Below are 12,084 nucleotides of genomic sequence, written 5' to 3' on the forward strand. Positions count from 1 at the left end.
TGGCCTTATCCCGGCAAGTGTTGGCTACTGGTATATATTTGTCCATCATGATTTTCCCCTTTCTTTTATTTCTTACACTTGCCCTTCTTAAATCTCAGCTCATCTGTAAGTAATAATAATAATAATAATAATAATAATAATAATAATAACAATAATGGTGTTATTTGAAAGACCCAATGCTATCTGAAAGACAGCATTACCTCATATGAACCTGCCTGGGTTCTGAGATCTTGAGGGGAGGCCCTTTTCTCGGTCCTGCTGCCCTCACAGGCCTGCTTGGTGGGGATGTGGGTGAGGGCCTTCTCAGTGGCTGCTTCCAGACTTTGGAACTTCCTCCCTAGAGAAGTTATACTGATTCCCTCCTTGTTGTGCTTCTGCCACCAGTTGAAGACCACCTTATTCCAACAGGTTTGGGAAACATGCTGTTTTTATTGTAATTATCTGTGTGTTTTTAATAGAAAACACACACACACACACACACACACACAGAGAGAGAGAGAGAAAAAGAGAAAAAGAGAGAGAGAGAGATAGTTTTCATTCTATACATGTTTAATTGTTTTTTTTAAAATGAGTGAGGGGTTTTTCTATGTTTTTAGCTGTTCCTATTTTATCTGTACACTACCTCAAGTCCCTCAAAGTGAAGTACAAATAAATATATCACCACCACCACCACCACCATCATCAGTGGATATAATAATAATCAGTGTTACATTCCAGCTTGTTAGTATCCTTAAACTGTGGTGCCCAGAATGGGACACAGTGCTCCAGGCAGAATAGAGTGGTACTATTACTTTCCTTGATCTGGATATTATACTTCTGTTGATGCAGCCTAGAATAGCATAGCTTCTTTTGCTGCTGCATCATACTGTTGACTCATGTTAAGCCAAGTGCCCCCCATCTTATATTTGTGAAGCTGGTTCTTCCTGCCTAAGTGTAGAACCTTCCAACTCTACAGCTGGGCTGGTGAGCATGACTTGACCAAAATGGGCCAAATGGGGAGGCTTGGTGGCCCTCATTAGGCATGCTGGTCAGAGATTCCCCACCTCTGATCTGCCTCTTTACAAGCGAGAGGAGCCATCACACATACATTTGCTGGATGCACCTGGGAATGTTTGGAATGCTGGTGCTTATGGGATTTGTAGATCTTTCAAATATGTGCTTCTTATAATTATTCTTGACTGTAGATCTGAACCCTAACCAGTTAGAATAGGAAGGTGAAAACTATTACTTTCCCTTTGTCCTTATCAAAGAATGTATATGTATGTATGTTTGTTTGTTTTTGAAGTTTTCAGAATTCATTAGCAGACCACATTTTCCTACAGTGTTATAACCAATATAAGGAGGAATTAATATGCTGGAGGACACACTAGGATGCCATTTCCCCCATTAAACAAAGCTTCAGTGTGGTGAAGTGGTTAAGAGCGGTGGACTCATAATCTGGTGAATCGGGTTCGCGTCTCCGCTCCTCCACATGCAGCTGCTGGGTGACCTTGGGCCAGTCACACTTCTTTGAAGTCTCTCAGCCCCACTCACCTCACAGAGTGTTTGTTGTGGGGAGGAAGGGAAAGGAGATTCTTAGCCACTTTGAGACTCCTTCGGGTAGTGATAAAGGGGGATATCAAATTCAAACTCTTCTTCTTCTTCTTCACACAAACAAATTGTGAGTCAAAGTGAACAGGAAGAATGTTCAATGTAAATCTAAGATGAAGCATAGGTCGTCTCCTCCTCCCCTCCCTCATACTGAATACATAGTGTCCAAGAGGCTAAGTAATGGTTTTATGAGTCATTCTTAGAGTTTTGTAACCTTTCTGTGGTTAGGACATAATGCACTTGGACAATGTATTTGTTCCTGAGAGAAGTGTCTGATTTTGCCAATCTGCTATAAAGGCAAATAATCAACTGGCAAGAGTTGCTGCAATGAAAGATGGAGTTTTTGTATTTGCTTCATCACCACCTTGAATTAAAGTGGAGATAGTGCTATTCAACACAGAGGACCACCCTGAGAAGAGGATGGAGGATTGTTGGTTTTTTGCACACCTTAACCTGCTCCATTCTTAAAGTGGACTACTGCAATGTCCCTTCCCACCCTGTCCACACACTTTCCTTGCATTTGGTTAGCAACTGGGGGAGGGGACTGTTAGTTGGCACTGGGTCCACTTCTCGCAGGAACAAATTTTAAAATATATACAAATAAACAGCCATGTAAAATATGTAATAATGAGGATTTGCATTGGAGTTTTTGTCTTCTCATAACTGGACAATGTTCCTTTCCCATACCAGGCAGTGGCACTGTTACCTTCAGACTTGGGCCCAAGTCAAGAGCTCACTCTGCTTACAGTCCTCCCCTCCTACAAAGACCCCCAGAGACTGGCACATGATAAAGAGTGTTGGGAAACAGGCAGGGCATCAGCACAGCCATTTGCTTCCCTGCTACCTCCAGTGCTCTAATATCCTGTCCCCTGTCTAACACTGACTTTTGCAATGCAGCTCCTGGCTACATTATGGGAGGAGCTAGGAAGGTGCACATTGGGGCTTGCATGTTGTGGTAGGGCTGCTCCAGGTGAAACAGCTTTGAGAGTGACAGAGGGATGAGGTGGAAGCGGATGTATAGGAACAACTCCAGGTGCCCCCAAGGTGATGGGAAGATTATGCTTACACTACCACCTAGGTATGTGAGTGAATAAAAGGCGTAAACCCTCGCAGTGGGTGCCAAAAACATGAAAGGGTGAGATGGCAGTGATTTGCCAGCAAAAAGAAAAGGGAATGCAGGGCCTGCTGGGGACGTTGTTACTTCTATTTCCAGATTACTCTAGTGTGTAAGAAAATAAAGGCATCACATTGGTTCATCCTTTTGCAGCCTACTTAAGATTTCCTATCTTCTCAATATATTTGCACTTTGTAGTGGGCATGGACTACTTACAACACAGACACACATATACACATTTTTAAAGGGCAGCAAGAGCCTTTTAGAATGAACTCCCTGCTGTCTGACTTTGTGAAGGCTGAATTCCCACCCTCAACTTCCATACCATCCTAGGACAAGCAGTCTCAAAGTTTTAGCTTCATCCAGCTATGAATCTATGAGTCTGACATCAGAAAGGGAAGAAAATGAGAAGGGAAGAATGGGATCTGGACCCTAGACTGACTGCCCTTGGTTGACCTGCTGACCAGTCTAGTAGTGAGTTGTTTAATGATTACTTGCCATTTTCATATGTTGCAGCAGCTAATAAGGTTTATTTTGAACTGTTAAGTAGTTTTGGTCTAGACTATACAATGTAAGATAGCCTGATGATTGAGACCTTGAGTAGCCGTCATTAAAAAATGCTTCAGGCCTTCATTCCTTCACATCCACCAATTTCCTTTGCTTTCTGGAAGCAGAATGGTGCTAAAGGGCACATGACACACTGCTCCACGTTGTATTATTTCAGCCATTCCACCCTTGAGATTTTCCTCGAAGCTGGCGCATCCTTCTCCGTTCTGTTAATAGCTTTGATACAGAAGGAAATAAGTGGGTAATTGCAAAGTGTCACAGTTATCTGCAACATAGTTCATTATAAATGCAGTAATTTCTAGGTCACAGAATTTTCTTTATGTCTCACACAATGGGAACATAGATTAATAATTTTCTTAGAGTAAGATGTAGTCCTTTTCAGAGCCTGCTAATTTGATGTGTAGGCAAAAAACATAATGTGTATATTTGGACACTATACTAAGACAGTTCTAATTTCTGTCCCCCTACCCGCAAAAAAAGGGGGGGGGAGATACTACAGCAAAATTAACTAAATGCTAAAATACTTCTGATTTTAGATTTGTGTTTCTACTTGGGTAAGAGAGAGAAGCAGATACAGAACTAAAAATATTGACTGCTTCACATCTCAGGAAGTGAAAAGTAAGGGATTTTAGTTTTCAGTAAGGTTTCCTTTCACTCATTGCAAGAGTAAGGTTGCCCTGGGAAATATAAATGGAATTTTATTAAAGACAGAGGTGAATGATCACAGTGCCTCACGCATTGCCCATCCTAAACAAAAAAATGTAATAGTATTCTTTTTATTTCAGGAAAAATAAAAATATGAACAGCAGACATTGGAAGAGAACATAAGTAGCTGGGGTGCATGTGAGGCTTTCACTTTGACTTCTTTTGAGAGATTAGAGCAATGGCTTTGTCTTCACTATTATTGGCCCAATCCCTTTTGGAGTGTCTGTCATAGAAAAGGAAGTCTCTTCTGAGCCTTTGCTTCTCTGAGTAATCACTTTGCTAGATATATGAACTTAAAGCCTTCTTCCTTTACTACACCCTTTCCACATTTGTCTTCTAGGGACCTCCTTTATTCCTGCCACAGAACCCCTGTTCATTGCAGAGGATTCTGGGAGTATTTTGAGATGCAGACTTAACACCCAAATGCAACTGAATGCAGTTCCCTGGGACTCTCCCAACACTCCCTCATGCCTTTGCATCGCAGCAGATGGTTGATAGTGGTGAACAAGGACTCACCCACACCTCCATTTGCGCTGACGTTTTCCCCAGCGCTGAATCAGAACAATCAGCAATCTGATTTCTGCTTGTTCTGATTTAGTGCTAAAGAGCAGGTTTTCCAGGGGAAAGTGGCGGGCAAAGGCAAAACTACTCAGACCTGTGCCTAGAAAGTGTGGGACGAATGGAAAACTGCTTGGACTTGTGCTTTCTATGACAAGCCCTAAGCTGTGTTTCTGGGAAGTTTGTCTGCTGTTACTGATCATCATATTATGGAACCCCTGCTATAACTTCTGAGAAACCACAGGGTTGCTTGAAACACAGTTTGAAAACCATTGAGGAAGATGATAATGTGGCTCATTGTGGCTATATGATCACTTCACAAGATCACCTTAAGCATTGAGTGATGTGGTCTAAAGTGTGTTCGTATGTGAGTGAACTTTTAAGGGCTAACTACATGTCACTAATGAAAGTAATTTGGCTCCAGTGGGGGGAACAGCATGCTCTGGTGGTGTCAGCGGCTTGCGTGCTCTGGGCACCAGCAACTCATGTTACACTGCTGGGTGGCCCTTGGGTTGTAGCTTGCCTAGACCTAGGTAGTGTTTCTAGGAGCACAGAGTGGAAAGCACTGGGTTAGAGAAAATTCTGTTTGGTGGCTATATATCCATTACTCAGCTTTAGGACTAGCTAATGTGTGAGATATTACGAGAGTGACAGTGCAATCCCATGCATGTTTACATGGAAGTAAGCCCTGTCAAGTACAGTGAGGTGTACTCCTAGGTACATCTGTGGGACATCTGTGATCCTGTGGGACTTCTTCTTCTTTTTTAAAGCTGAAGTTCTTTGTGTATATCTGAAATGGATTCAAGGACACTGTATTTAATTTGTATGAGTGTGTCGAAAATACTGTTGTTTAAATAAACCTTGAGAGGTATATTTAGCATAGGATGTTTTCATTTTTTAAAAGGCAAACTGACGTGGGCTAATTAAAGCTTTTTCAATTTAATAATCAAATTCAAGTGTTTGTTGCCTGTAACTTGAGAGAAATTTGCCTTTGATGTTAAAATATTTTAATTGACATTTATTTTCTTTTAATACATCCTTGCAAAAACAAGCCCTAGCTATTTGCTTGTTTACTGAAGAAGCTTGCTTTCAAGCAATTGTTCTGGTCGTCATTGTTTTGGGAGCTTTTGCTCTTTCTTACACACACCACAAATTTCAAGCAAGGGAAATATGAAGTCTTAATCACAAGCGAACTCTTGTTTCCTTGGTGAGAATGACATTCCATCCCAGAACATTCAGCCCTCAGTGGCATGATAAATGTTATATTAATTTCGCTTTTGGTCTTGTGTTGATGGTAAAATAACCATCACATAATGATAACACAGCAGCTCAAGCCACGACTCAAGCTGTTGAATGTAGACATGAGTTGACAATCCAAGAGTAAAGCACATGTTGGGCTTACTAGGATTGCCAGGTTGCAACCTCTTACCTAATGTAGTAGAAACATAGAGTTGGAAAGGACCATGAGGGTCATCTAAGTCCAACCCCCTGCAATTCAGGAATATTTTGCCCAATGTGGGGCGCGAACCCATGACCCTAAGATTAAGAGTCTCATGCTGTATTGACTGAGCCATCTCAGTTGCTTTATACAGCAGGAGAGGGTGCTGACTCTTCCACCTCCCACCCTATTCCTTCTAGAGTCCCATCATTTCTGCACCTTTTCTGTTTCTTACTGTGGAGCAGAATTAAATTCCTACTTATTTTAAGCATGAGGAGCTGGACAAGCAGTGGTGGCAATGCTTTTCCACTGCACCAGTACTGTCAAAGGTTCTCTGGATGTCAGTCCTAGGGCTCGTTCAGCAACCTGAGATTTAACACTCATTCAGTGTGAATGAGACCAAAACTGAAAATAACCAGTACTCTAAGACTGGGTTCAAGAAGCCGAAATTGAAGTAAGTGAACAGCTCAATTGGGAGGGTAGTCTGGAACCTACTCCATAGTTCTGGTGGAGTACCTGGTAGCACTGCAGAGTGGGAAGTCTGCAAGACAGAAACAAGAACCTCCCAGTCCAGAAAAATACTACTGGGCATGCAAGACAGTAATATAGCTGGACTGACAGGCAATTACTGGAGTTTAATGAAGCCAAGAAGTGGAACGTAGAGTTGGGCAAGGAAGTCTAGCTGTGGAGCTGGAGGCAGAGCTGGTTGAAACAAAGTTAAATTCTGGTAGAATCATTGTGGATACTCTGTTAGAAGATCACAGGGCTTCTAGTTGGAGGCTAGCCAGACTGTGCTGGTCCAGGGGGGAGGTTACCGTGGGGCGAGGTCCAGGACCTGAGTTGAGGGTTGCCAGACAGTCCTCCTCGGGCAAAGCGGGGTCCACAGCGAGAAGCCGGGCAAGGACAGGAACTCTGGGGGAACAGGACTGGGTGCTGGCCGAAACAGCTCATCAACGACGTTGCTCCCACAACCTGGGACCGGGCTGACTGGCCTTTATCTTCTCTGAGGCCAGGGGCGGTCCCGGCCCCCAGGAGACCCGCCTCTCCTGGCCTTAAGGCGAGCACTCCTCCTGGGGGAAACCAATTCCCTTCGCCTCTCTGCCCTGAGCCTCTGCAGTTCAGGAGAGGCTGAAGGGTTACTGGACCCAGGGGGAGACTCACCTGTAGGCACTGAGTCCTCAACCACCTCCGGAGCCAGAGTGGATTCACCTGGTGCCTGCTCCTGAGGATCCAGCACAGGTGCAGGTGCTTCAGAAACAAGGCCCTGCCCCAGTTCAGCCAGCCCTGGAGGCGGGGACTCCTGTGCAGGCTGGGATTCCTCCGGTTCAGCCTCTGAATCGGATTCCCAGGCCATCACACAGGCTCTGCAAAAATACAGTGGTACCTCAGTTTTTGAACGTGATCTGTTCTGGAAGACCATCTGAGGTCTGAAACATTTGAAAATCAAAAACTCAATAGCCAACAGCTAGGGCTCAGGATTCTGCACTCAGCGGAAGCCACATGGCATGTTCAACTTCCAAGGCGTGTTCGAAAAGTGAAGCATTTACTTCCAGGTTTATGGCGTTCAAAAACTGAAATGTTCGTCAACAGAAATGTTCAAAAACTGAGGTACCACTGTACGTTCTTATTTCTTCACTTACTAGATTCCACTCACCTTCCTCCTCCACAGCCTGTATCAGTGATAGAAAACCTATGGCCCACCAGATGTTGGATTAAAGCTCCTGTCATCCCTAACCATTCACTGTGCTGGCTGGGGCTGATGAGCGTTCTGTGCTGGCTGGGGCTGAACGAGCCCTAGGACTGACATCCAGAGCAGTGTCTGGAGGGGCCACAGCCTATCCCCTCCTGGTCTAGATCCCACTTGCATCTTTTTCCAGTAGTGTTCATTCACATTTCTTTCAACTGAGACAATACAGTGTAGCTACTTTCTCCTTTTTTATCGTACGCGTACCTCACAGTGAACCACACTTTCCAAAATGTTTGGTTTGGCTATTAGAATATCACTTTTGCCTTAGAACTGGACTGAACACTTTTTGGGGGGTGTAAACTGATTTCTGAAATGATAGTATGTGGTTGCTCTATTCAACTGATAAACAAAGTAGAAGTAACTTATAAATTTGTTTGTATGTGTGTCAGGAGGCAAGGATGCCCGTGGTGGTACAGAAACGAAAGTTGGTTTCGAAAGTCTTTAAAGCGTATGCCAGCAAAAGTGCCGCACAGGAAGCTGCTTATTCACATTATTTAGACTCAGCCGAGACCCTATTCTTAGGCTTGAAGCAAGGAAACCATTATGTGCCACAAAAGCTCATTTCTGTGCCCCAAAAGTCCTGGGCTGCCTGGGAGGAGCCCACACAATGGCTGTTCCTCATGCTGGTGTTGCCAATATTTGGCAAACCCTCACCGTGATCAAAGCCCACGTGAAAACCTATGTCCCCACTGTGGAAGGACGTGTGTATCCAGAATTGGCCTCCACAGCTACTCGCGGACTCACTGCTAAGGCTGTGTTCATGTAAGGCAAAGAAGAAGCCCAAGCTTGCAGGAAGAATGATTCTGATACAACAGGATGCCTGCAGCTAGACCCTTCCAATCCAGCTCTGGGCTTCTGACATTTACCTTTATGGCCCAGGAAGGAGTCCTTGCAAATGTGAGAAAGGATCCTTAGAGCTGTTCCTCTCATGATGTAATAAAAGTTCTACTTCCTTCAACCTGAGAAATGCTGGAATGTTGGAGACTGAAAGACACCATGGTCTGCATCAAGGAGGGGGAAGCTGTGGCCTTCCAGATGTTGCTGCACTACAACTCCCATCATCCCTGAGCCATTAGCTTTGAGTCCAAAAACATTTGGGCAGCCTTACATTTGCTGCTTGTGGCCTACATGGGGAGATTTTGAACCCTTGTTAAGTAGGTATCTTGGGTCTGAAAGCTCTCTTGCCTCTTGTCTTACTTGGCTGTAGCAGTTCACAGCGGGCAATAGAAGTTGGTATAGCAAGTAGGGGAACAGACAGGAGAATGAAGTGCAGTTTCCCCTTCATCGTTTTGTCCTTCCTGACTGGGCACAGGAAGAACTTCCTTGGTGGCAGTATTTTAAAATGTCTGCATTCCTCCCTTCTTTCTTTCTTTATTTACCCTAAGGTTTTTGGTTTTTTGTAACTAACAGTATCAGGAGCAGGTTTCTCGATTAAATACCGACTCACTGTTTTAATCTTTATCCAAGGTACACCTTATTGTGCCCTTATTCACCCTTGCTTTAAATTGATTAGTAAATGAAAATGTTATTGCTCCTTTTTAAAAATCTAGCTTTACTAATGTCAGGCAGAAAAGGCAAGCTATCTGCATTGGCGTGTTCAAAATGAATCTAATCAAGACAGAAATGTACTATTTCGGCTTCTCATTTCCCTGGGAAGTGCAAGCCAGAATTCATTACTATGACAAAGAAAGTAATGGTCTTCACTTTTTTTTTTTTTTAAAAAAGGCCATTTTAAAAGAGCTTCTTTTTCTTTTATCTCTGAATGGCGTTTTTCTTACCTTGCCCCACAAGTTGTTCTTACTATATTATTTTGAGCAACTATTGACATGGCTGAATCTACTGAAATAGTGATGTTGTATGATGCATATTTTCCACAGAAGGCTCATTCATTCTTTCATTCATGCATGCAGTTAAGAGCTTGCTGTTAAGAAAACAATAGGTTGACAAAGTGCAGTTTTAACAGCTCATTGTCACTGAAGCAGAAAAAAAGACATATCTGCATTTTGAAGGAAATGTATTAATTTTTTCTTTGAAAAGCAAAACTTCCAGTCACTGCAGTACTTCATGGACTTGACAAACGGATCATGAGGATTTGTTCCTTCCACTCCTTGATTCCAAGCAAATATTTTAAAAAATATTCCCTCTCTCCATCAATTTTTAAAAACATAGACTTGCGAATCCTTTCTAAGTGTGATTTTGATAACCTTTCAAAATCTGATGAGATGTTTTATCTTCTTGTTTCTTTGAAGATAAAGAGGATTTTGTCCCGCTAGCCGAACACAATGGGATCGATAGACAAAGGAAGTGCCAGTGGGGTCTGGCTGAAATGAGAAAGAGAGATCATGCAAAAGGATGAACAAAGAGCCACACTCCACTTCTTCTCATTCCCACTCCTACAGTCAGGAGCCTCCCTGACTGCTTCCTGCTCCTCTGCCTTTCCTTCTCTTTGACTTTTGTTGTTTTTAAGGTTTCTCTCATACTGAGTCACTTTTTTTCTTTCTTAAAAAATAATAATCATATATTGACGGATGGTCTTTCTCCAGGTAACTCTTTCCCTGGATGTTCAATCCACGCTTGTTTCAATGACCATTTTCTACCAGTTACCTTTCTACATTTCAAACGCTTGCATCTTTAACTGCATTTCTGTTCATGGAAGTCATAATAGGTTAGGTAAGATACATTTGATGGTGAGCACAACTCTTTTTTTAGGTTTCACTTTTCTCCCACCTGCAAACCACTGAGAAATGCAATAGCGTTCCACTTAGTATTGTACATTCCCAGTAGAAATGTACAAAGCTGTAGCAAAGGACCAAATTCACAATCTAACAACTGCCCAGAAACCACCTCTAATTGTTCACTTGATATATCAACTGCATAAAATTCAATTTCCAAAAATAAATTCTACCACCAGTTAACGGATAACATGTCAAAACTGCTGTATCTAATTTCCCCCATTTTAGAGGCAAAAGCTGCAAACCCATGTACACTTTCCAAGAAGTAAACCCTATTAAATGCAGTCCTACTTCTGAGTAAGCATTGATAGGATTGTGCTGTAATACTTTTCTAACATTAAAAATGGCTACTGCAGCTCCAGTTTATCTATTTTATTAAAATGTGAAACATATATAGAATGAATAGGATAAGCAGAAGTTATAAATTTCCTAAAAAGTAAAACATTTATAGAATGAATAGGATAAGCAGAAGTATAAATTCATCTCCCTACTATGCCCTGGAGATCCCAGGCACAAGTATTCCAGAAAGTCAGCTGTCAAAAGGAAACAGTGGGGTTTTCTGTGCCAGATAGTAGTGGTAGGTAGTGATGAGTCAGGATGGAACAAAATGTTACGAGGAAAACACAGGATTCCCCTACTGTAATTCCCTCCTCCCATAATGATGGAGTTGGGAGGGGGGAATTTGTGGGCAGCAAGGGAGCTTACCCCCCCCCCGATTTCTCCCTGCAAATGCTGTCTCTGGTAGTCAATCTCTCCCCACCCACCCCATCTGAGTTTGAAAAAAGGAGGAAGGGGGGGGGGGGGCGGACAGATGGGAGACAGACTTTTGAAGGAGGAACCAGAGTCTGCAGATAAGGTTAATCTTCACTCTAGCTGCCCTCACCAACCACACCATGTATTCCTGTTATCTCTCAGCACATAAGCAAATGGGAGCAACATGCATTCACCTTGATAACATCTACTGTATTTTGTTCTTGCCCCCCTTTTTGCTATGGAGAGCAGAGGCTTTCTCCCCTGTAGGTGGCTCAATAGTGTGTGTTCCATGCAGTTACGGGTGTTGCCATGGGTCACACCAGGGGCCCTAGTAAGTCACTGGGTCTTGGGTTTTGAGACTCCTGCTCCTAACAGTGCTATAGCAGCAATTCTCCCTGGGGTGCCATCTCAGTCTCAGCATTGTAGGTGCCTGCTGCCACAACGCAGACGTGCGATGTCACATGAACATGCCTGCACATAGTGCATGTGACATCACACACATTACATACAGGCATGCGCATGTGACATTACACATCCAGGTTGCAGTGGCCAGTGGTGGCTCCTCTTCCTCCTCCTCTCCGTGGGAAGGGTCTCAGACTCGAAGGCAGAGAGAATCTGCCTCTGTATCTGAGCCCCCCCCCGAAAAGGGTGCCTTGCTTACTGGATGTGAAGGGTGGAACTGCAATGCCTTTCTCTTGGAAGCAGCATCACTGCTGCCGCCTGCCAGCTTTTCTCATTGACTTTGTGGGTGCCCAGCACCCACAATTATATTATTGTGGGTGCCCAAGCACCCATGGCCACTGGAGTTGGCTCCTGCTTTCACATTAAATCAGAATAAATAAAGTTTTTACCCCTTCCTTGTGGGGCCCTTTATTGCAGA

The 12,084-nt window shown here is 43.4% G+C and overlaps 1 protein-coding gene and 1 long non-coding RNA gene across 10 annotated transcripts in view; one reads left to right on the forward strand and one right to left on the reverse strand.

The window, feature by feature from the left end:
* The window catches only part of HECW1 (HECT, C2 and WW domain containing E3 ubiquitin protein ligase 1), a 195,391-nt gene that overhangs the window by 4,993 nt on the left and 178,314 nt on the right, over positions 1 to 12,084 (forward strand). The gene's annotated exons all lie outside the window — the stretch shown is intronic.
* Positions 3,205 to 11,668, reverse strand: LOC310690358. 2 transcript variants are annotated; one of them, XR_014518052.1, is made up of 2 exons: positions 11,399 to 11,668; positions 3,205 to 3,487 (listed from the first exon to the last, which is right to left on the reverse strand). It is a non-coding gene; the product is annotated as an uncharacterized lncRNA (long non-coding RNA). The 2 variants fall into 2 exon arrangements; XR_014518053.1 differs by lacking the exon at positions 11,399 to 11,668 and adding an exon at positions 8,586 to 8,666.

This window comes from Podarcis liolepis (assembly GCF_965112155.1).
Source record: "Podarcis liolepis genome assembly, chromosome: 12".
In the NCBI taxonomy this organism is placed as follows: domain Eukaryota; kingdom Metazoa; phylum Chordata; class Lepidosauria; order Squamata; family Lacertidae; genus Podarcis; species Podarcis liolepis.